General features: G+C 44.9%; 1 protein-coding gene across 1 annotated transcript in view; it reads right to left on the bottom strand.

Moving 5' to 3' along the window:
* The window catches only part of RB1CC1 (RB1 inducible coiled-coil 1), a gene marked incomplete in the record, with an annotated part of 2392675 nt that overhangs the window by 730491 nt on the left and 1636358 nt on the right, over positions 1 to 25826 (bottom strand).

Raw genomic sequence — 25826 nt, 5'->3', positions numbered from 1 at the left:
CCCTTGTCTTGTGGGGTAGGGAAAAAGGTGGGCAAATGAATAAATTGGTTGAGAGCCACACTGGATACCACTTTAGGCATGAAAGTTGGGTTAGTCCTGAGGGAGACTCTGTCAGCATTAAAAATGATGAAGGGGTCTACTGCCACGAGTGCTTGTAGCTCTGAAACTCTTCTAGCTGAAGTGATGGCCAGAAGGAAGTCTGTTTTCCAAGAGAGGAATTTTAACTCTGCTGAAGCTGCAGGCTCAAAGGGGGGGGGGGCTAGTGTGAGCTTTTCCAACACAAAGTTAAGGTCCCAAGCTGAGGTAGGAGCTCTTCTGAGTGGCCTTAAATTGTTAGCCCCTCTTAGGAACTGTTTGATGAGAGGGTGAGAAAAGTGAGGTGGCTCTGTGCTGTAATGAGCAGAGATGGCAGAGGCATGAATTTTAATAGAAGAGAAGGAAAGGCCCTGTCTAGTAGGTCTGCTAAGTAATCCAGGATGACAGGCAGGGAGGGCTGTGCTGTTTTTCAGCTCCTTTAGCATGGATCCAGGTGCAATACCTTTTCCACTTGTCAGAAGAGGATTTTCTAGTGCTGGGGCATCTGGCCTCACGTATAACATCCAGGACTTGCTTGCTTGGACTGGGAACTGGAGGAGAGGTCAGGGGAAAAGCCAGGCTGCCAGGTTCAGGATCTGCAATTGTAGATGCATGAATTCTCTGTTCTGCTGGGTCAGGAGAGTTGGGATCTGAGGTAGGTGCCATGCTGGCAGGGGGGGGAGACTATGAAGCAGTGGGTACCAGTGCTGGCATGGCCAGTTTGGGGCAATCAAGAATGATCTTGGTTTTTCCTCCCTTATTTTGAGTAGCACCCTTGAAAGTAGAGGTAGAGGAGGAAATGCATAGATCAAGAGGTTTACCCATTGGAAAGATAGGGCATCCACTTTCCAGGCCTTGCTGTGAGGCTCCCTGGTGAAGAATTTGCTGAGCTGGTGATTGTTATGGGAGGCAGAGGTCCACCTTCGGAGTGCCCCATTTCTGGGTTACAAGGTTGAAGGTGTTGTAGTCTAGCTGCCACTTGTGTGGGTCTAGGAGGTTTCTGCTTAAGTTATCTGCCAGTGAGTTTTGGGAGCCTGGCAGGAATTGTGCTTGCAGGTGAATTTGCATCACTGAAGCCATGTGCCAAAGGGTCATGGCAAGCCTGCAGAGGGGATAACAGTGAGTTCCTCCCTTCTTGTTGATGGACCACATCACTGTGGTGTTGTCTGTTTTGATCAGTAGAGGCCCCGGGGAGAGTAGGGGTCTGAAAGCTGTCAAAGCATGCTGAACAGTTAGCATTGATGTTTGGTTGATGTGCAGATGTATTTGATTTGGGCTCCAATGGTCCTGAATGCACCTGCCATCCAGGTGTGCACCCCAGGCATAATCTGATGCGTCTGTGGCTAGGGTATGGGCGGCATGGGATTGTGAGAAGGGAAGACTCTTGTTGTGGTTGCATGCTGCTGCCTACCAAAGAAAATCTTTCCTTAGACAGGGTATCATAGGTATGATAGTTTCCAGGTACTGAGAGTGTTGACACCAAAGGCTTTTTAGGTACCATTTAAGTTTCTTCATATACAGTCTGGCATATGGAATGAGTAGAATGCAGGATGCCATGAACCCTAGAGCTTGCAGGATTTTCCTTGCGGATAACTAGGTTATAGTGGCTAGTTGAGAAAAGTAGCCTATCAGATGGGCTTGTTTTTCTGGAGTAAGGAATGCCATATGGGATACTGTATCCACGCTTGATCCCAGGAATACAACTTTTTGAGTGGGTACTAGTTTGGATTTCTTTTCATTTATAGTGTACCCCAGGGAGGTCAGTAGGTGCTTTACAAAGGTCAGGTGCTGTAACAGTTTTTCCTGACTGTCTGCCTGAATCAGGCAGTCATCTATGTAGGGGAAAATTTGAATATTCCTTTGTCTGCAAAAAGCAATGGCTGGAGCCAGGCATTTTGTGAAACCTCTGGGAGCAGTGGATAAGCCAAAGGGAAGTGCAGAGAACTGAAAGTGCATAGATCCTGCTCTGAAACGTAGATATTTCTTGCAGGAAGCTGATAGGGATGTGTAGATAGGCTTCTTTTAGGACTAGGGTGGCTAACCAAGCATCTTTGGATAGCATAGGAAGAAGCTGCTGGAGGGTGAGCATTTTGAATTTTGGTATCGCCAGGAAGGTGTATAAAATTGATAGCTCGAGGATTGGGCAGCAGGTGCCCTCTTTTCTAGGTACCAGAAAAAGCCTGGAATAGAAACCTTGGCCTATCTGGTCTGCAGGAAGAGGCTGTATTGCCCTCATGGAGAGCAGGGAATGGACTTGGTTTTGTGCTTCTGCCCACTGGTTTGGAGGAAGATCTGGGAACCGTTTTGGGGTAGGTAGAGTGTGGAAATAAAATTTCTATCCCTGGGACACTATGTTGAGAACCCATCAGTCGTTGATGATAGAGGCCCAGTTTTGGGCATGGGAGAAGAGTTTTCCTCCTAGGGGCACAAGCAGGTGGGAAGAGGTAAGGGGTGGAGGTGTAAAGTCATTGCGAGTTCTTTCCATAACCCTGTTTTTGAAGTGGAGGAACTCCATTGCTTAGATCTCTGCATTCCCTGGGACTGCTTCTCCTAGGTCTTGTCTGAACTGGTCTTGAGGGGGTCGGAAAGGACCAGTGCTTGGAGGACCAATGCCTACTGAACCTCAGAGGCTGGACCTGCAAGAAGTCTTTAACTGTCTGCATAGATTTATCTTTTTCTTCCATCTTTTTAAGACATCTTCTGCCTTGAGGCCAAACAAATTATCTTTGTTCAGTGGTGCTTCCAACAGTGTTGATTTGACATGGCCTGGCAAGGTCTGTTCCTTAAGCCAAGCATGTCTTCTAAGTACAGAACCTATGACTGCTGCCCTGCAGGATGCTTCAAGGGCGTCAAAGCCACATTGCAAGGTGTGTCTAGTAACTTGGCTTGCAGAATGTGTAAGCTCTTGTAATTCTTTATTTTCGGCACAAGACGGAAAGGTAGATTTATTTTATTTATTTATTTGCAATTGGTTTACCAGGATAGTCCATTGGGCCAATAAGAACCCGTTTTCAATGGAGTCCTGGGGAGAAAAACTCCAAAACAAAGGTTACAAAAGAGATTACAGCAGTTTACAATTTCAATCATTTGTAAGTTAAAGACAAAGCTTTAAAACATTGGTAAACAAAAAAGATTACAGCAGTTTACAATTGTGGTAATTTGTGGGTTCAAGACAGAACAAAGATTAAGCATTTACAAAGGAATTTTTTATTTATTTATTTATTTTCATTTTGTAGAAACACTAAGATTTAAGCAGGTATAATAAAAATGTTAAGGTTACATTTTGTAGAAAAACAAAGCATTGCTGTAGCAAATATATAGTTTCTTGAGTGAAATAGTAGAATAAAAGAATTATAAGATGCCATTACAGTTGGCTTATTATTCGGTGTCTGGTAATATATGGTAAAGCTGCCCATAGGAAGTGAAGAATAGGCTACGAGGGGTGGGAGCAGGAGCATTCCCATGAGGATGTGAGTGCAGTGATGTTTTAAAAGCAGGGAGGTTGGTGGTGATACGGATGGAGGGAGGAAGGGAGTTCCATAGGTGTGCCAGGGCAAAGGACAGGAGGTTTTGTCCTGGAGAGTGACGGGGTTTGTACAGTTCTATTAGGTTTTGGTTATTAGATCTTAGGAGTCTTTGTGGCAGGTGCATTTTAAAGGTAGAGCTGAGAGAGGGACAGAGGGAGGGCTGAAAAATTAGTTTATGAGCAAAAGTAAGCTGAGTATAGCAGAGATGGTTGGGAAGCTCTAGCCAGTTAAGTTTGTGGAGAGATACACAGTGATGGGTAGATGATTTGTGGCTAGTTGCAAATTTGGCAATTTTATTATAACAAGAGGACAGTTTTGTTTTGAGAGAGGATTGTAGGTTTGTTAGCAGAGGGGCACCATAAAGGAGGGAAGGGATGAGAAATGTAGTAGCAAGAGTGAGCTTAGTAGATGTAGTGAGGAATCGATTGTGTCGATAGAGCATGCCAAGTTTTTGGTGTTTTTTTTTATGTTTAGTTGTAGGTGGTTATTGAATTTAAGCTGGTCGTCAATCTGGACTCCTAGTAGTTTGGTTTCAGATACCAGTTCAAGAGGTGTGTTATTCTGGCTAGCGATGGAAATAGTTTTCTATCAATGGTGTTGGTTTTTGAGGGGGTAAATACCATAAGTTTGGTTTTTGATGCATTGAGTGCTAGATGATTGTCCATCATCCACTGTTCTGTGGTAGAGAAGTCGTCTTGAGTCAGTTTTAAGAGAGCAGGGATGGATGTGGCTGAACAGATAATTGTGGAATCATCTGCATATTGAATAAGTTTAGCATGAGGTATTGAGTGGAAGAAATCATTTATAAATATATTGAAAAGGAGAGGACCCAAAATGGAACCTTGGGGGACACCAGTGGGTGTGTTAAGAAAAGAGGAGATGGCTTTTTTCCACTTGACAGCTTGTTGCCTGTTGGAGAGATAGCTGGTAAACCAATTGAGAGAGGAATGGGATAGGTTTAGGTTAGATAGTTTAGTTAGGAGAAGGTTATGAGAGATATTTTTTATTTAAGGAGTTCCATAGTATGTTGCTGGTATTTCAGCATGTGGAACTGACAATTTAGTGCTCTAATGGCAAGAGTTGCAGAGGTGTATACCTTTTTACCCCATATGTCTAAAGCTCGGGAATCCCTGTCCGAGGGGGTGGGATTCCTAACTGTGGTTGCTTTTATTCCTTTATGTCCTTGGGAGATAACCTCTGGGTCAGCATTAGGATTCTTGAAAAGAAATTTGTTAAGAGTCAGGGACTCTGTAGTACCTGTCAAGCATCCTGGGAGCAGGAGAAAAGGTGTCAGGAGTTTAACTGGATTCCATAAAAACATCATCCACAACATCCAGGACAGGAGGAATGGCAAAAGGTCTGTGCTGTGGTAAATCTAAGAACTCCCTGAGTCTCTTTTTGGACTGAGGACAGTCCTGACACTCCCACTGGAAATGCTCCCTTAAAGTATGCAGAGTTTCACCAAATAAAAAATCCTCTAGAGGAGAGGAAGAAGGAATGGATTCCTCTGCATCTGAATCCTCATAAGCAGACAAGGGTTGCATTTCTTCATATTCAGAAAACTCAGAGGCATCGGACTCCTGGCCAGATAAAACTGCTGGGGACAAATCTTTTTTTCTTTTGGAAGGGGAAGGCTGGCTTCTCCTAATAAGCAAGATAAGGTCTTCCGCCATTTTAAGCATTTGAGATTGTGGCATGGGAGCAGGTGCTTGAGTCGGTTTTTTAGGCGTAGTTCATACCCTGGGCCTTAGAAATAAGAAGTTATGTACCTACCATAACGTTCCATGTTAGTTGTCTTCTCTCGCCTTCTTTCTTGCTTGATGGGTTCGGAGCCGATCCCTCGGCTCCAACTCGGCACTTGCTAAGCTCGAGAGTCACTTTTACCAGCTCGAGGCAGCCCCATATCCCATGATGCAAGGCGGTAAGTACCCAGATCTCGTTTGTTGACAAAGGGCAACAGCACCAAGCATAAAATACTTCCAAAAGGAAGAAAGAAAACTTACAGATGGAAGAAGGACCAGGTCTGAATGGTCTTCAGCATAACAGTTTCTTATAACAAGGTCTGTCCAGGCCAGGGGGAAGGAGGGAGGGTCGCAAGAAAGAAGGCGAGAGAAGACAACTAACATGGAACGTTATGGTAGGTACATAACTTCTTAATGTTAAGTTGTCAATCTCGCCTTCATTCTTGCTTGATGGGACCGGCCCCTAGCACCTCTATCCTGGGTGGCTCAATGGAACAAACTCTTGAGGACTGTAGAGCCAAAACTGGCTCTGTCCCTGGAGGCCAAGTCCAATTTGTAATGGGAAACAAAAGTGTGAGGAGTGGCCCAAGTGGCGCTGCACAAATACTGTCTAAAGGAAGTCTAGCTTGAAAAGCTGTAGAAGTAGCTAAGGTCCTAGTTGAATGTGCTTTAGGTTTTGAGCACAGCTGTTTTCCCTGAGCAGATAAATTTCAGAGATGACCGAAGAAAGCCATCTAGACAAAGTCACTTTGGAAACAGGAAGGCCTTTTTTATTATCCGCATAGGAAACAAAAAGTTGATCAGATTTTCTAAATTTTTTGTTCTGTCCAAATAATATCTATGTTGCCGGTGGACATCAGGATAATGTAGCTTTTGTTCAGCTCTATCTGAATAGTTAGGCAAAAATACAGGGAGATCAATGGATTGATTTAAATTGTTCTTTGAAGCGACCTTAGGCAAAAAGGTTGGGTTAGTTCTCAAAGATACTCTGTCTTTGTGAAAACCAAATAGGGGTCGAACCGAAGAGCATGAAGTTCAGACACCCTCCTGGCCGATGTAATAGCCACTAGGAATAAAGTTTTCCAAGAAAGATATTTCAGGGAACAAGAAGCAGCTGGCTCAAAGGGGGGAAGAATCAAGGATGTCAGCACTAAATTTAGATCCCACTGAGGAGGAGGATTCCTGATTGGAGGCTTTAGTAGGAAAATTCCTTTCAAGAAGGCCCTGCAGAGCCTATGGGACATAATATTATGATCTGCTATCCCGACATGAAAATTGGAAATAGCAGCCAATTGAACTCTGACTGTGGAAGAAGAGGAGCCTGCATGAAAAATCTCTGCTAAGAAGTCCAGGACTGCCTGAACAGGGGCAGTAAAAGGATCAATATTCTTGGCCTTAGCCCAATAAGAGAAACGTTTCCATTTGCTTGTATAAATCCTCCTGGTAGAGGATTTTAGTGAAGCTACTATGATGTCTCTAACTGGGTTAGAGATCAAAGGAAGCCTGGCTAAGGAAGGAAGTGGAGCAACCATGCTGTGAGGTTGAGAGAAGGGATTGACCGGTGCAGCTGACCCGATTGGTGAATCAGAAGATCTGGCACTGGGTCCAGATGCCACGGCTGCACCAAAAGGTGATGATGGAGGAACGGGAACCAAACTTGTCGAGGCCAGTAAGGGGCAATGAGAATCAATTTGGCTCTCAAAGCGGTAGCTTTCTGGATAACCTGAGGGATCAGAGGAAATGGAGGGAAGGCATAAAGAAGTCCCTGGGGCCAATCCTGGGTCAGAGCGTTTCTGGGGGGATGGCCTGGTAGAGGGAAGAGGCAGAAGAAGTCTGGACATTTGCTGTTTTGGGGTGTAGCAAAAGATCGCAACATGGACGACCCCATTCCAGAAAAATCTCTTCCGCTATAGATTGCTTGAGAGACCACTCGTGAGGCATGAGAATAGCTCTGCTCAATCTGTCCGCTACAATGTTGGTTTTCCCAGGGATATGCGTTGCTACCAGAAACCGATGAGAGGAGATCGCCCATTGCCATAGTCTGAGCGCTTCGACACAAGGGGTAGGACTTGGTTCCGCCCTGTTTGTTGATATACCAAACTACAGACATGTTGTCTGTGTGGACTGCAATTGTCCCTACGGGAAGAAAGTCGTTGAGGGCTTGCAACGTTAAAAGCACTGCTCTCATCTCCAGGACATTTATGTGCAGATGGTACCCGAACGGCTGCCACGTCCCATGAACCATCCTGCCCTGATAATGACCCCCCCACCCGATCAGGGAGGCATCCGTGGTGACAGTGGCTATCGGGGATGGGGGTACAAAGTACCTGCCTTGGTGAACCTGAGGAGATGTGATCCACCAGGCAAGATGCTCTTTGCATGTCTGTGTCACCAGAATCTGGTGATGCATTGGAAGTTGTTGGTATGACCATTGTGTGAACAGCATCCACTGAAGAAGGCGCATGTAGAATCGAGCCAGGGGAAGAAGAGTAATGACCGCAGCCATGAGACCTAATACCTTTAGAACCATTCTGGCCTGTACTTTCTTGTTGGCCAGAATGATCCTGACATGACTCGGAATGTCTGAAACTCTTTGATCTGTAAGGGCAGCTGACATCCGAACAGTGTTTAAGTTTGCGCCTATGAAGGTAATAGACTGGCAGGGCAATAAGGATGACTTTTCGAAGTTGATCGAGATGCCCAAATGAGAACAAAGGTTTATTGTGTAATCCCTGGCTTGTATAAGCTGATGCCTGGTGGTGGCTGACAGGAGCCAGTCGTCGAGATACGGAAACACCTGGAATCCTTGACGCCTCAGGTGAGCCGTGACCACTGCCATGCATTTGGTGAACACTCTGGGGGCTGTAGTGAGACCAAAGGGCAGGGCTCTGAACTGGAAATGACTGGACCCCAGCCGAAAGCGGAGAAATCTCCTGGAGCGTCTGTGAATCTTGATGTGATAGTACGCATCCTGAAGATCTATTGAGCACATCCAGTTGTCCTTCTGTAAGAAGGGCAGAATTGACTGAAGAGTGACCATTCGAATCTTGTCTTCTTGACAGACTTGTTGAGTCTGCTGAGATCCAATATTGGTCTCCAGTCTCCCGTCTTTTGGGGACCAAAAGAACCTTGAGTAGATTCCGGCTCTGAATGGTCTGTTGTAACTGGCTGAATGGCTCTTTTGCAGTAGTTTTGAGACTTCTAACTCTGCAATTTCCCTTAGACCGGTGGTACATCTGGAAGGGAACTTGAGGGAAGGGACTTTCCTCGAAAGGAATTATGTAACCCTTGGATATGATCGACTGTACCCATCTGTCTTGAGTGAGGGAATGCCAGGCTTCTGGGTACAGTGATAATCTTCCCCCGACTGCCTCCAAGGAGGGACAGCCGGGCAACATCTCAGGGATGCTGAAAGGGCTTGTCAGAGAGAGGCTCTCTGTTTCCCTGGTTTTTCAGACCCCTCTGCCTCTAGAGCGTCTGTTGTTGTTACCCCCTCTGCCTCTAGGTGTAAACTGACCACGTGAATCTGGCGTGACTCCTTGGGATTTACGGAACCACATCTTCCCACCTTTCTGTCCTTTGGGATAAGGTCTAGAAGGGGTGGAAAAACGGACTCCTACAGCAGAAAGAGTCTTGCCGTCCTGTTCGCACTTGGTCAAGGTTTCCTTCACCTGAGGGCCAAACAAAGCTGACCCATCAAAGGGAGAATTTGTGAAGGACGCCTTAAAGGGATCCGCAAAATCACATAGCCGCATCCAGGCTTGGCGTCTAAGAGCCACACCTGTACCTGCGGCTCTACTCGCTCCATCAGCAGCATAAGATATAAGCCGCATGGAGGAGTTTGCAATGGAATTGAGGGTTCCTAGCTGCGAAGCAATTTTTTCTTGAGCCCCTGCAGCTGTAGGATCCTGAACTACTTCACCCAGCTCCTTAAGGATATCCCTCTGGAGTCTGGTGAAGTGACATAGGTAATTCAGCGAGCATAGCAAAGGTCGCTGAGGAAAACATCCGCCACGTACCTATCCATGGTCCTAGAGTCCTTATTAGGAGGATGGACGGCACGGAAGGATCTGCAAGTTCCTTTTGGTGGCCGCAGCCACCACCATGGCATCAGCGGGACACCCTTAGTGAGGAATTGCTTGTCACACGGGCAGTGATAAATTTTGAAGGCCTCCTAGGGACTGGCTCTACAGAGTCAGGAGCTGCCCACGCCTTCGTGCAATAACCTGCATAAGGGGTCGAAGGCGGAGACACCCAGGAGGTGGAGGGCCGAGATCCAAACGCCTCTAGGTATACTGATTCATCCTCAGAGGGATTGTTGGTGGGCCAGTTTCCCCTCTGTTTCAGGAGTTCTAGGATGTCTGAGAAGGAGACATCCTCAGAGGGGATCTAGGGGATCCCTCTGACTCATCAAAGTCAGTATCCAAGTGACAGACTCGGGAGTCTACATGTTGCCTCTTACAAGTCCTCTTCCTAGGAGGATCTCCAAACACCAGGAGAATCCTCGGAAGAGGGGAAATTCCCAATGGGGAAACCTGAGGCGGAGGATCTCTGGGTCCTGTAGCAAGAGAAGTGGCAGAGATGTCAACAGGTACTATGGAGGGAGGAGCTACGGAACAGACTGCTGACTGATACCAGTGGCCAGCACACTCTTCATCACCTCGAATGCTCCCTCCCAGGCAGGTCCGAGAGAACCCGTTCCAAGAACTAGGAACCCAGGGACCACCGAAGGGAAGTCTCCGAGGCAGATGTCGGAGCCGAGCTCACCAAGGCCGAGGCTCCAAGGGAAGAGCGGGTTCGGACAAGGGTCCGATGCCACTCACCCCTCGGAGGAGACCATGGAAGCCCGACCACCGAATCCCTCTAAGGAAGGTCTCAAGAGGAGATAAGAGTAGAGGCTGAAGGAACAGAAGGGGTATCCGTCCTCCAGCCGTAGCAGTAACCATTCGAAGACTCCAACTCCAAGCTCTGGGGTAGAGTTGAAGGAGGAACTGTAACGGGTGTGGACCAATAGTCGCCTGTTGAGACGGACTATGTAACATTTGGGCCAGTACCTGTGACTTAAGTAATCTGCTGACCACTCTCTCTAGGTCATGGTCTGACAGTCTGGATGACCTTGAAGATAGGCTCCATGGCTCCGTTCGAAGAAGAGGTGAAGCCGAGCCGAGTATCGGCTCCAAGGAAGGAGACCTCGACCTCTTCCTGGAATGAGCCATCGGAACCGATACTATAGATCCTGTCGGAGCCGAAGACTTATCGGAGCCGACAGGAAGCCTCGATGTATCGGCTCCAGCCGGAGCCGATACAGCCACCAAAGTAACGGTGTCGGAGCCGATCGGAGCTGACACCGATGCCTGTGCCACATGGGGGTCGGAACCGATCAGAGCTGACACCGAAGTGGTCAATGCAGATTCGGCACCGATAGCCATCGGTGCCGAAGGCTTTGTTAAGCCAGAATCGGCTCCAGCCGTTGCCGATCTCGACTCGGAACGAGTCGGAGCCGAGGCCGCAGGCTTAGACTCAGAAGCCTGGGCCTTGGAAGATTTTGCTGATTTAGATGTAGCCGACTTAGCCGGAGAGCCCTCCGGCTTAAGAAGGCCCCTAAGTATCAGCTTGTTGCGTCTTTCCTGCAGGACTCTCTGGCTGAAGGAATGACAAATAGCACAGGAGTCCTGCAGGTGAAGAGGCCCCAGGCAATACAGGCAAGAAGTGTGACCGTCTGTCAGAGACATCTTCTGACAGCACGAGTCACACTTCTTAAAACCTGAGACCCTCTCCTTTGACATGGTGCTTACAAAACACACACACACACACACACACACACACCAGTCAAAAAATTAACTTAAATAAAATACCAAAAGGTATTCCTATAAAACAAACACACACACCCTAACAGGGAGGGGATGGGATGGGTAAAGTTTGACTAAAAAAAATCAGAAAATGTAAATAATAAACTTATAACTAACAATTAAGGGTTTTTTTACAAAAAAAGGGGCTTAACTATCAAAAAGTGAATCACTTACCAGGAGCTGGTAAAAGGAGGACCTCATAAGCGAAGCGGCAAACGAGATCTGGGTACTTACCGCCTTGCATCATGGGATATGGGGCTGCCTCGAGCTGGTAAAAGTGACTCTCGAGCTTAGCAAGTGCCGAGTCGGAGCCGAGGGATCGGCTCCGAACCCATCAAGCAAGAATGAAGGCGAGATTGACAACTTAACATCTCTGTAGTTTTAGAAAGAACTGAAGAGGCGAAAGAACTCATTGGTTTGTGTTGAGTATTGGTACTGCGAAGAACTTCCTCAGAAGCCCGTGCCTGCTCAGTGGCTTCGGACCCATCCAAGGTGGAGACATCCACAGGATCCTTAGTCAAAGAAGAGTCTCACGGCATACCGGACTCAGAATGGATCTCGGTAGCAGCCTGTGAATCCAAAGAAGCAGAAGCAATATTACTTTGCTTATTAGAATGGTTGCAATGTCAACATTAACATGGAATGTAAATGGTTTTACTAGGACAGATAAAATGTGAAGGTTAGTGACTAATAATAAGAAGTGTAAAATGCAAAAAGCAATGCTAGAGAGCACACAAACTTGGACACAAATGAACATGTGAACTTAATGATACTCAGCCAAATATTAAAAAAAGAGATGAGGGATTCTACTGGTAGGAAGACGGACTCCAATAGTGTCAGAAAAATATACTAATGACAGATTTGGTGCAGAGGCTTTATTGACAAGGAAGGAGTACAATTTGGTTATATCCTCCCTAAGATGATGATTTGACTTCAGAAGGTTTGGAGGAAAAATTTCAAGAAGATATTTTAATTACAGTTGGTAATGGGAATTTGATTTCTAATAGGGAGGAAGTATTACGGGATCTAGAATAGAGGTTAGAACTTAAAGTAGATTTTTAAAGTTTGTTGTAGAGGACATGATTATAGCAGCAGGAGCTCAAACAATTTATGTATTACTCTCTGAGATGCAGCAACTGCACAAGGTTGGATAGAATCACTATACCACAGGAGGGTGTTCACTTGATTGAAAGTATTGAGACTCACCCAATAACTATCTGACCATGCCACCCATGAGGATGACGAAACAGAGTAACAAAGTAAAGGAAAGACACTGGTGTTTTCCTACATACTTTTTGAAAAACATAATTTAAGGAGCGGGTAGCAGTTAAACTCTTGAGAGCTGCTAAGGTACAAGGAAACTACTGAAATAACAACTAGCACTTAGGACAATTTGAAAATTAATCTCAAAAATACAATACAGCTGAAATGAGAGAGAGAGAGAGAGAGAGAGAGAGAGAATTATGTGAGAAAGGAACAGGAAATATTTAGAAGAGTTGGAAAAAGTTAAATCACTGCAGAATATAAGGGAACTTATTCAGGAAGAGGAACAGCTGCAGAGTTAAAGGAAAAATAAATATTTAGATAATATACACAAGTTTATTTTTGACAACAATACCAAACCACAGAACACATTAGCACAACAACTAAGGCAAAAGAAAGTAGAAGGAGCAGTAGCAAAACTCAAGGACCCATAGACAGAAGAATAACCACAGATCCCAGCGCTAATAGAAACAGTATGAAAATGTTATGTACATTTAAATAGGGCTGAGAAATGGAAAAGTCAAAATAAGGTGCAACTGGAAATATTTATGGAAGATTTTTGATATGCCAGTTTTAGAGGATGAAGAAGCCCAACTGTTGATAGCCAGGACAGATACTGAATAAGAAAAAAAAAAACTTGTGATATAATCAATCCACAGGGAAATCTCCAGAAACAGATATCCTTCCTAAAGAATCCTGGAAGTTAAGAGAGAAGAAACTGATGCAGGCTTGTGAAGCTTTGTTTAATAATGTTCTGAAACAGGGAGAAACAGTTGCAGTATTAACAAGAGAAGGGATATATATCAATATAGTTTTGTGGAAAGGAAAAAAGAAGTTATGTACCTACCCTAATGTTACATGTGTGTTGTCCATCTCGCCCTTTATTTTCACCAGTGGGGTCAGATCCAATCCATAGGATCCGTCTCAGCAATTACATAAGCTTGCAGTCCTCAGCAAAGCCCGTGGCTATTTCTTCCTACCCATAATGCAACTCCCTTACCATCTCAGATCTAGTTTGCCCTCTAGCAGTGACAATGTGAATAACTTTATTACTATATTAAGAACCCACATTATTTCTCAGGCTACAGAGTCCTGTAAAGATCCAATTAGAACAACTCTGTCTCCCAGGAGAATAGGTAGGGGGTTATGGTGGGTGGGTTGTGAAAATATAAATTTATTGATGACCCAGAAAAGTTTTATAGAGAATTTTGAAATGAGATAAAAGGAACTGAAAGACAGCCAAAAAAGAGGAAGTAGATACATTTTGGAGAAGTACCTATAAAGATCCTGTGGAACATAACAAAGATGCTAAATGGATAGAAGAAGTAAAAGAAAAATAAGATGTTTAAAGGTGTAGGGTATGGAATGGGATGAAGTAACAGCTAGAGAGATTGAGACAAAGTTAAGAAAAGCCTCTAATTGGAAAACCCCAGGCCCAGATGCAGTACCTAACTTTTGGTTAAAAGTATTAACATCTTTGCGCAAGGATTTAGCCATGAGTAAGAACTATTTATATGCACACCCCAAAAAGACACCAACCTGGCTAACAGGCAAAACAACGCTCCTTCTTAGGAGTGAACCTCAATTATGGCAGTAGTACAAAAGGGCAATAAAAGAAAGTCATATGGAACAAAGGATCCTTTGTTGTTAAAGCCATAATGGAGAACTGTAAAAAGGGGAAGAATTTAAGTATGGCATGGATTGACTATATAAAAAAAAATTTGATAGTATTCCATATTCATGGGACAAAAAAGTGCTTCAAAATGTATAAGATACACTCTAGACTGATCGACTACATTACAGTGACCATGAAACAGTGGCAGACCACTTTGCAATTAAGCCATGATAAAGGACAGATTCTTATCCCAGGGATAAAAATTCAAAGGTGGATATTCCAGGGTGACTCTCTGTCACCGATGTTATTCTGCCTTGCCATTAACCCATTAAGCTGTTTACTTAATTTAGGCCATGGCTACAATTTGTCTCCTAAAAAACAACAAAGTGTAAAGACTTATCTTCTCTTTGTCAATGATTTAAAACTGTACAGCTCATCAGATAAGGTACTGAAAGCACAGCTGCAGTTTCTCAAAATTTTTTCAGATGATATAAGAATGTAATTTGGTCTTGATAAGTGTGCAAAAGCAACCTTTAAAGCAGAAAAACTGCAGCACCAAGAAAACATCAGTTTGGGAAACAAATGTGATGTAAAAGAACCTGTGCAAGAGGGAGTGTATAAATATTTGGGAAATGAAAGATCAGCAATAAAACATGAACAAATGCGAATAAAACTTAGTAAGGAATACTTTAGAAGACTTGTGTTAATTTGGAAAAAGTACAGTTGTGTACACTTACCAGAAATGTAGATGTTCGAGTGTATTCACTGCTGCAGTCATCACATTTGGGTTATCTGCTTGCAGTAGCCCTCAGTCAGCCTGATTATCAAAGTCTTGGGTCCTGCGTCGGTTGCTGTCTCATCTTCCGTGATGTCAGGTCTTCAGGGGTATAAAGCATGCAGCCGACGCCATTACATCAGTTATTCTTGCACCAGATGTCAGGTGCCCCCCTAATGGGAAGCAATTTAAAAAATCTATACATATATATATATATATATATATATACACACACACACACACACACACACACACACACACACACACACACACACACACACACACACACACACACACGAGGGTCTATATTAAATTAGTGAACGCTTAGAAAAGCAAATGCTAATTCATCGACCCCTGTTAAGCGAAAGTTTAAAATCTCGAACACTCGGAAGTGGAGGAAATGGCGAACTCCCAAAACCGGCCCAGCAATTTTTTTCCCCTGTGAAAAAAATCGCTGTTCCGGGTGTTCGAGATTGTAAGCTTTCGCTTAATAGGGGTCGATGAATTAGCGTTCACTTTTCTAAGCATTGACTAATTTAATATAGACCCACAAGGTTACACCTCCAACAAAAAAGCAAATACACCAAAAAGCTTTTAAGCATAGAAAAGGAGAGTAGAGGTATAGCCAAAAGAAGCCAGGGGGCTGGAGGGAGGGTAACCAAGACTACAACAGTGAATACACTCAAACATCTACATTTATGGTAAGTGTACACAACTGTACTATGTTCTTCGTGTTTCACTGTTGCAGTCATCACATTTGGGTAGATTCCCAAAGCTAAGGATGGGAGGAGGAATTTAGATAGCATTAGGACCAGCTATAAGACCCTGCAAGACTGCAGTGGCAAAGCCAGCTCTGGATTTAGAGAAAATTGGCAAATGGTAATGCTTGGTGAAAGTATGTACAGAACTCCAGGTAGAAGCTTCTAGGATGTCTCTGGTAGGGACACCTCTGAGAAAGGCTGTAGAGGTAGATGCAGCCCTGGTTGAATGGGGTCTAATCCCCTGTGGGATAGGTTTTCCATGGTGCTTATAGCAGAAATGAATGCAATGGCCTATCCATTTAGAAACTGTTTGCTTTGAAATAGCCTTCTCCTCTGCCCCTGAAGCAAATGCAACCAGCAGTTGTTCAGATTTTCTTTGAGGTTTAGTCCTGTCCAAGTAAAATCTAAGTTGTCTGTGCACATCTAAGGAGTGCAGTATCCGTTCCCCTTTGTTCTGTGGATTAGAAAAGAAAGTTGGCAAATGAATGGATTGATTAAGAGACACACTGGAAACCACCTTGGGCATGAAGGAGGGATTGGTCCTGAGGGACACCCTGTCCGCATGAAAGATAATGAAAGGCTCCACTGCCATAAGGGCCTGTAATTCAGATACCCTTCTTGCTGAAGTGAATGCTAAAAGGAAAGCTGTTTTCCAAGAAAGGAATTTTAACTCTGCACTTGCAGCTGGCTCAAAAGGAGGAAGAGTGAGTTTTTCCAATACAAAGTTAAGGTCCCAGGTTGGAGTTGGGGCTCTCCTGGATGGTCTTAGTTTTTGGCCCCTCTGAGGAACTGCTTGAGCAGTGGGTGAGAAAAGAGGGGTGGTTCTGTGTTGTAATGAGATGAAATGGCTGAGGCGTGAATTTTGATGGAGGAAAAGAAAAGGCCCTTGTGAAGCATCTCAGTTAAGTATTGAATAATCTGAGGTAAATTGGGAGCTGCTGTGGCCATCCCTTGAGTTTGGTTCCAGGCACAGAATCTTTTCCATTTTTCAGCATAAGATTTTCTAGTACTAGGCCTCCTTGCCTCCAAAATGACATCCAACACTTGTTTACTGAGGGATGGTAACATACAGATTAGGTAATTAGCCAGGCTGCCAGGTTCGGGGTTTGAAGCTGGGGGTGCAGAATCTGGCTCTCCTGCTAAGACAACAGGCTAGGGGTCTGAGGCAGGTGCCATGGAGCCAGCAGCGATACACTGCACAAGAGAGGGTACACCAGTGTTGGCATGGCCAGTCTGGTGCAATCAGTATCATCCTTGGTTTGTCCTGTTTGACCTTTAGTAGTACTTTGGAGAGGACAGGCAGAGGAGGAAAGGCATAAACTGATAGATTTTTCCAGCTGAAGGACAAAGCATCCACTTTCCAAGCTTGTTTGTGGGGAGTCCTTGTGCAGAATATGTCCAATTGGGTAGTTCTGGGGGGAGGCAAACAGGTCTATATCTGGGCTCCCCCATTTGTCCATCAACATGTTGAAAGTCTTTGGATCCAGTTTCCACTCGTGTGGGTCCATGAGATTTCTGCTTAGTACGCCTGCCAGTGTATTTAGTTTTCCTGGCAGGAATTGAGCCTGCAGATGCATTTGGTAGCTCAAGGATGTGTTCCACAGAACCATGGCTAGTCTGCAGAGGGGGTAAGAATGGGTACCACCCCCCGCTTGTTTATGTCCCACATAACAGTGGTGTTGTCCGTCTTTACCATTAATTGCCCTGGAAGAATGTGGTCCTTGAAGGCTGTCAGCGCATTCTATACAGCTAACATTTCTTTTTGATTGATATGCAGGTGCATTTGACTTGGGTTCCATTTGCCCTGAATGTACTTCCCTGCAGGATGAGCCCCCCATGCATAGTCTGATGAATCTGTTGTTAGGGTTTGGGCGGCAGGGGGTAGAGCGAATGGTAGTCCCTTGTTTTGGTGGCAGGCCTCTGCCCAACAAAGGAATTCTGGGCGTAGGCAAGGTATGACAAGAATCATTGCTTCTAGATCCTGAGAATGCTGACACCATAGGCTTTTTAGATACCACTGTAGTTTCCTCATATGCAGACTTGCATATGGAATTATTAGAATGCAGGAGGCCATGAACCCCAAGGTTTGCAGTATTTGCCTTGCAGACTGCAGGGTTTTTGTGGCCACTAGTTTGAAGTAAGTTATCAAATGAATTTGTTTCTCTGGCGTGAGGAAAGCCATCTGGGAAGTTGTGTTCAAGCTTGCTCCCAGGAATATAATTTGTTGACAGGGTACAAGATGTGATTTCTTTTCATTTATGGTGTACCCCAGACAAGTTAGCACCTTTTGTACAAATGCCAGATGATTCAAAAGTATGTCCTGGATTTCTGCCTGAATTAGACAATCGTCCAGGTATGGGTATATTTGAATATTTCTTTGCCTGCAAAATGCAATGACTGGAGCTAGGCACTTTGTGAATACCCTGGGCGCAGTAGACAAGCCAAAGGGCAGTGCAGAGAACTGACAGTGCATGTAGCCTGCTTTGAACCATAGGTATCTTCTGCAAGATTCCCTGATTGAGATGTGCAGGTAGGCTTCCTTTAAATCCATTGTTGCCAACCAGGCATCTTTGCCTAGCATAGGAAGCAACTGGTGAAGAGTTAGCATTTTGAATTCTGGAATCACCAAAAAGGTGTTTAAGATAGAAAGGTCCAGGATAGAAATGCATGAGTTGTCTTTTCTGGGTACCAGTAAAAGTCTTGAGTACAAACTTTGTCCCTTTTCCTCTTCTGGTACAGTCTGAATAGCCTTTATGTTTAAGAGAGAGAGAGTACTTGCTTTTGAGCCTCTGCCCACTGATTTGGGGGTAGGTCTGGCCAACCGTTTGGGGTTGGTAATGTGTGGAAGTGAAATCTGTATCCTTGGGAAACTATATTTAAAACCCAATTGTCCGGGGTAATGAGTTCCCAGTTTTTTGCCTGCAGAACAATCTTTCCCCCTAAAGGAGCAGTCAGTTGAGAAGTGCTTGGAAGTTTTAAAGTTAAGTCATTGACACAGTTTACCATGGGGGGAGTCTTACTACTCCCTGATTTGGAAGTGGGAGTCCCCCACTGCTTAGTCCTGTGTGGTCTGCTGGTTCTGGGTTTGGACTGAGAAGGCCTGGAAGAGGCAGGAAAGGACCAATTTTTTGAGGACGAATGCCTACTAAATCTTGGAGGCTGTACTAGTAAGAAATCTTTAACAGTTTGTATAGATTTAGCTTTTTCCTTCATCTTTTTAAGAACTTCTTCTGCTTTGTTGCCAAACAGGCAGTCCAGATTTAAGGGAGCATCCAGCAATTTAGCTTTAATATGATCTGGCAAGGACTGCTCCTTAAGCCAAGCATGCCTTCTAAGTACAGACCCAGTGACAGCAGCCCTGCAAAATGCCTCTAGTGAATCAAAACTACATTGCAAAGTATGTTTTCCAACTTGTTCAGCAGAATGCATTAAAATCCTGTAAATCCTTATTTTTCAGCACAGTCAGGAATCAACATCATTTTCTGTTTAAGCAATTCAATAATATGCTGCTGATACTTTAACATATATAACTGGCAATTTAAGGCCCTAATGGCCAAGGTTGCAGAAGTGTATACCTTCTTACCCCATCTATCCAGCGCCCAGGAGTCTCTATCAGAGGGGGTAAGATTTTTGGCAGTAGTAGCCTTAATGCCCTTGGGTCCCTGTGAAATGGTCTCAGGATCCGCAGTAGGATTTTTAAAAAGGAACTTGTGAGAATCAGGAACCCTGTAATATCTATCAGGTTTTCTGGGAGCAGGAGGTAAGGAGTCAGGGGCCAAGCTAGATTCCGAAAAGGCATAGTCAACAATGTCCAGCACAGGAGGGATAGCTAAAGGCCTGTGTTGGGGCAGGAGTAAGAAATCTCTAAGCCTCTTTTTAGAATCAGAGTAATCCTGGATTTCCCAGTGAAAATGCTCCCTAAGAATATGCAAGGTTTCACCAAAAGAAAAATTCTCTGGGGGAGAAGCAGAGGGAATACAGTCCTCTGCATAAGAATCCTCATAGGTGGATAAGGGTAAATCCTGGTCATCAGAGGAGACAGAAATTTCAGAATCCTGGTCAGAAGTATCATAAGCAAATTTACTCCTAGGTCTCTTAGAGGGGGAAGGTTGACTTCCCCTGATTAAAGTAATAAGGTCTTCAGCCATTCTTATCATTTGTTTTTAGGCATAGAGGCCTGACCATGCACTCTGGGCGTCGGTTTTCTACGCATGGTTCGAGTTTTAGGCCTAGAAGAAGATGGCGTTGGTTTAATATGCAAGTCAGTAGGCCTGAATACACCCTTAGAAGCTGGTGCCTGCACAGCGACTCCGGACCCATCCAAGGTAGAGACATCCGCAGGTTCCACAGTTGAAGCATCTCGCGGCATACTGGACTCCGAATGGGTCACAGTAGAGGCCTGCTAATCTGAAGTAGTGGGTATCAGGGGCTGCAAAAGCGCCTCACTGAGTACCAGCAAACTGGCGACTGGCTTAGGAGAAGCGTCGTTGGCAGCTTTGGACATAGGTGGCCTGTCTCTGTCTTTATCTTTGTGTTTTTTTGGAATGTCTGTAGTCGGGTGGCTTACCGAAGACATATTTAGATAATTGAACCAAGTACCAAAATATTTAGAAGCAAAAATATACAGATGAATAGTTTGTGGTTTAAATAAGGCACAAAACTGACAGCGAGGTATGACGTGGTCAGGGCCTAGGCAAGGAATACAGTACGAATGAAAATCTTTATGAGGTATTTGCTTTCCACAAGAAATACAATTATTGACTTTTTCTGACATTGGTTTAGAGCAAGAAAAGGTTTCCCCAACGGGGTGCTTAGCTTTAGTTGAAGACTTCGGTTCTGAAACTCGAAAACGAAAATTTAAGGAGTCGGCCGACCGGCACATGCGAACTGCTTCTGCTTAGGGCATCGCACGGCAAGAAAGACTGATGTAATGGCATCAGCTGCATGCTTTATACCCCTGACTACCTGACATCACAGATAACCAAAATGTGATGACTGCAATAGTGAAACACGAAGAACATCAGGTACTAGAGGGGTGGGCTGCATCTGATCCTATTCCTTTGGGTTCGGACCCAACAAAAGTTTAGCTAGGGCCGGAGTCTTCAGTAATCTTTGCGCAACCCTATCCACGTTTTTGTCGGATAAGCTTCTGGTACAAAGAGTAGATAGTGATGGGGATCTAGACTTTGCTAATAATGGTGATGGGAGCCATGAAGATATTGGTTCTAGGGAAGGGGAATGGCTCTGGTGTTGAATCTCTGTAGGTGCCGAAGACGTCGGAGCCGACGGTTCCAATGGCTCCGAGACTGTCTTCGATCCTGTGACACCTGTCTGCTCCCAAGTTTCTGATGGAGCAGAGAGTCGAGGAGTTTTTGTACTTGGCTCCGATGAAGCTTTCAGAGCCGAAGATGATCTTTTTAAAGGTTTGTCAGTACTTTTTGAAGAGGACTCTGTGGAAATCACCTCTGAAAAATGGGGTTTTAATAAACCCTTTAAAATCAACTTATTCTTGCGCTCCAAAAGAGTTCTTTGATAGAACCCATGACATATGGACCACGTTTTTTTGGAGATGAAGAAGCCTCAAGCAATAGACACGAGGTGTGTGTATTGCTAAGGGGCATCTTCTTCCCACATTTCTCACACTTTTTAAAACCAAGCGGTTTCCCTTCCTGTTTTTGCGACATGGTAAGGGAAGCAATAGTTAGAGGAAATTATAGAAAAATCCACACACGTGCGGAAACACACAGAGGGATAGAAAAAGAATAGTTGTGTAAGAACTTACCATAACCTTAGATGTCCTTCTCTTCTATGTTGCAGTATTGATAACAGTAGGGAGTTGCTGCTAGCAGTGCCGCCTTCCGGCCAGTATACCAAAGTCTTTGCTTCTGGAGGGTACGTGTGACATCCCTTTTCAAGGCCATAAAATGATGTAGAGTATAAAGGTGACATCTGCATGCACCCTCCTCAGAATGAACTGTCGCATACAGTAGCACTTCTGTGGGTAGAAGGGTCCCAAGGGAGCCCTCAGAATTACATGTAGGCTAGAGTCAGGGTAGCAGGTAGGCTGTGTTTAGTGGAGAAATTGGGGGATAGAAAGGTTATGTCCCCACAAATCAGTATGGCAATCAAGAAGTTAAAGGTAGAGGGGCAAGTGAGGGGGACTGAATACTGCAACATGGAAGAGAAGGACATCTAAGTTTATGGTAAGTTCTTACACAACTATTCTATGTCCTTCTATTCACATGTTGCAGTATTCATAACAGTAGGGAGAGTACCAGAGCTTTTAAGTATGGTTCTGGGTGGAGGATTGGGTTCCCTGGTCAATGAGTCCTTGGAGGATAAACCTGGCAAACCCTGCCCTACCTCTAGAAACTAGGTCCAGTTTGTAATCTTTGGTAAAGGTGTGGACAGAAGTCCAAGTGGCACCTTCCAGGATGGAAGCATAGTCAAATTCCTTTGAAAAAGGCAGCTGAGGAAGCAGCTGCTGACTTGACCATGCAGTGATTTTCCATGGTAAGAGTAGCATAAGGTAATGGATTTAGAAATCCATGAGGAAATGGTTTGCTTGGTGACTGCCTTCCCTAGACCTTTTGGGTGGAAGGAAATGAAAAGTTGATCTGACTTTCTGATGGGTTTGGTTTTGTCTAGGTAGTACATCAGTTGTCTGTGGACATCCAAGGACTGCAGAGTCCTTTCTGAGGAATTTTATGGTTGAGGGTAGAAAACCAGTAGATTAATGGTCTGGTTTAGTGAAAGTTCATTAACCACCTTTGGCATGAAGGAAGGGTTGGTCTTTAGAGCAACTCTATCCTTGTGGAAAATAAGGTAGGGAGAGGTAACCACGAGGGCTTGTATCTCTGATACCCTCCTGGTGGATGTAAGGGCCACTGGTAGAACTGTTTTCAGTGTGCATAGCTTCAGGGATACCGAATGAGCTGGTTCAAAGGGTGGCAATGTAAGTTTTTCTAGTACAAAGTTCAGGTCCCAAGGGGGACTGATAGGTTTCCTGGGAGGCCTGATGTGAAGACCCCCTTTGAGGAAATGTTTGACCTCCAGTCTGGAAGCCAGAGGAGGGGAGATTGGCAGACAGGCAGAGATAGCAGATAATTGCACTCTGACTGACGAGTAGGTTAGTCCTGAGTGTAGTAGCTCACACAAATAGGAAAGGACCATAGGTATAGAGGTAGTCAGAGGGTCCTGTTTTTTCAGTTGACACCAGTAGGAGAATCTGTTCCATTTGGACACATAGTTTCTCCTGGTACTCAGTTTTCTGGCCTCCTGCAGAACATTGAGTACGTCCTCTGACTACAGGTGTCTATATGGGATCAAAACCCTATCACCCATAAGGTTAATTTCAGATTGTTCACCCGATGGTGTAGTAAGGATCCCCTGTCCTGTGTGAGCAGGTCTATTTGGTGGGGTAACCTGTGGTGACTGCCCTTGGCTAGTAGGTGTAGGAGGAGAAACTAATGCTGTCTTGGCCTAAAGGGGGTCACCAGTAGGATTTTTGGGTTGTCCCTCTGAATTTTCAGAAGGACTTTCTGAATTAAGGTGAATGGGAGGAAGGCACAGAGGTACATTCCCTCCCAAAAGAAGGAGACAGCGTCCACTTTCCACACTTGTGTATGTGAATTCCTTGTGAAGAATTTGGGCATTTGTCTGTTCTGGGCAGAGGCACACATATCTGCTTATGGAATACCCCACCTGTGGATTATGTCCAGAAATACTTCCCTGTGAAGGATTCATTCATGACTGGGAGCTAAAGTTCTGCTCAGGTAGTCTGCCATGACATTTTCTGTTGAAGGGATATAAACAGCTACCAGATGAATGTGCAGAAATACTGGTAGGTTCCAGATCTGGATTGCCAGGCTGCACAGAGGGTAGGACTTTGTTCCCCCCTGCTTGTTTATGTACCACAAGACCATCATATTATCTACGATTACTTTCAGGGTTCCTGGGTGAAGGGCTGATTGGAAGGTTAGTAGGGTCAAGTGTAAAGCCCTCATTTCTTTGATGCTGATATGGTCCTTTTGTCATGGGTTGGACCATTAGCTTTGCACCGAGAGTTGTTTTTGGCTTGTAAGTAGCACTGTCCCCCATCCCAAGTTGGAGGCATCTGTGGAGACCTGTTGGTGGGGGGCTGGGACCTGAAGGTGGATCCCTTGGTTGAGGTGAAGAGCTGATATCCACCACTGGAGTTCCTTCTTCAAACATTGAAGTAAGGGGAGGGGGATGTTCAGGGGCTGGGAGTGTTGGCTCCATAAGGTTTTCAGGACCCACTGGATTTTTCGCATATGGAGTTTTGCCAGAGGCAGCATGGGTATGAGTGATGCCATGTGGCCTAGAATTCTTAAAATTTCTCGAGCTGACAAGGAAGTGTGGGAGAGGAGTTTTCTGAAAATATAGACAAAGGTCTAGGATTCTCTGATTTGGAATGAAGGCTTTCATTATGTATGTTCTGATCCTGCATCCCAGGAAAACCAGGTCTTGAGAGGGGATCAGGTGAGACTTTTCATGGTTTATGGTGAACCCTAACTGAGATAGGGTGGAGATTACCTGTTGTAGATATAGTAGGAGGGCTTGTCGGTCTTGAAGAATGAGCAGGTCGTCCAGGTATGGGTCTATCTGAATACCCGGAGTGCTGCAGTGAGCAATGACGGGGGCCAGGCACTTTGTGAATACCCGGGGGCAGCAGAGAGTCCAAAGGACAAGGCTGAGAATTGCAAATGGCAACAGCCTATTGCAAATCCAAGGTATTTCCTGTAATCTGGGTGAATAGGGATGTGTAGGTAGGCATCCTTCAAATCCAGGGCTACCATGAAAGCCTGAGGTGGAATGATTGGTAAGAGCAGGGGGGTAAGATAATCATTTTGAAACTGGAGACTTTGAGAAATAGATTTAGATAGGATAAGTCTAGGACTGGCCTCCATGCACCGTGCTTCCTTGGTACCAGAAACAATCTGGAGTAAAAGCCTATGTTTCTTTGATGATATGGTACCTTGATCTAGAAGCTGTTAAATGATAGGAGGGAATAGGTGGGTTTGGCTTGCAAGTGGTTGAGGGATACCACGAAAGTGTGGTGGTATCCACCACGTCATGAAATAGCCTGACTGAATGATGGAGAGAACCCATTGTTCTAATGTGATTATCCGCCAGTGGGCAAGGGAGAGGGTGGGATGGAGGGAAAGTGGGGTGTTTTGGTGCAAGGGTGGGTAGTCACAGAGGTGGCAGCCTGGACTTGTCAGACTGGCCTCGAAAGGGCCTAGTGGAAGGACTAGTAGTAAACCTTGGAGTAGAGTTTTTCATGGTTTGTCTGCGTCCTTTAGACTGTGGAGTAGTGTGTGAGGACTGCCTTCTGACAAAGGAAGGTTTTTGTGGATAATTCCTGTGTTATCTTGGTATATGAGACACCAGAAGGTGTTTAAGATTTTGAAGATCTTTACCCTTTTCTTGAAGGGATTTGAGGAGTTCTGCTGAGGCTTGCCCAAAAACAGCTTTATTATCCAGGGGTGCATCCAGCAATTTGTTTGTACATCCATGGCTAGGGGTTGTAGTCTCACCCAAGAATATCGCCTCAGGACTGATCCAGATGCAGCAGACTTAGATGAGGCTTCCACAGCATCATAAATGCACTTTACTGAGTGCCTAGTTACTTGGTATGCAGTGGAAAAGAGGGTATTAAATTGTGCTTTAATGGAAGAATCTGGTGCCTCATATAGTAATGTGGAGGCCTTGGTAATGGTATCCAGGACATATCTAGCCATACGTGTTTGGTAGTTGAGAGCTCTTATAGCCAGATTAGAGGAGGTATAGACTATCTTCCCTAATCTGTTCATGAATTTGCTGTCTTTGTCTGTGGGATAAAGAGCAGTCGAAGGTAATTGTCTAGACAACTTGTCAGCAGAGACAGCAGTAACTGCTGGGTCTGCTGGTGGGTTCCTAAAGAGGTATTGGGTATCCTGAGGGACCTTGAAGAATCAGTCCAGATGTTTAGAAGCTGGTGGTTGAGAGTCAGGAGATTGAGAAGAAGCCACGAAAGTATCCTGGAAGGCAGGTAGCAAGGGGGCCACTGCTGATGGAGAGGGGGTTGCTCCATTTGCAAAAGGATGAAGTGCCTATTCTTGGTATCTGATACTTCAGAGGCCTGCCATTTAAAATGCTCCCTCATGAGGGAGAGTGCGTCTTCAAAGATAATTTCTTCCCCTGGAGACTCAGGAGT

Source organism: Protopterus annectens, chromosome 2.part0, assembly GCF_019279795.1.
Source record: "Protopterus annectens isolate FY-2018-M chromosome 2.part0, PAN1.0, whole genome shotgun sequence".
NCBI lineage: Eukaryota > Metazoa > Chordata > Ceratodontiformes > Protopteridae > Protopterus > Protopterus annectens.
The sequence above is the reverse complement of the archived record's forward strand: the minus strand, read 5'-3'. Positions and strand labels throughout refer to the sequence as shown.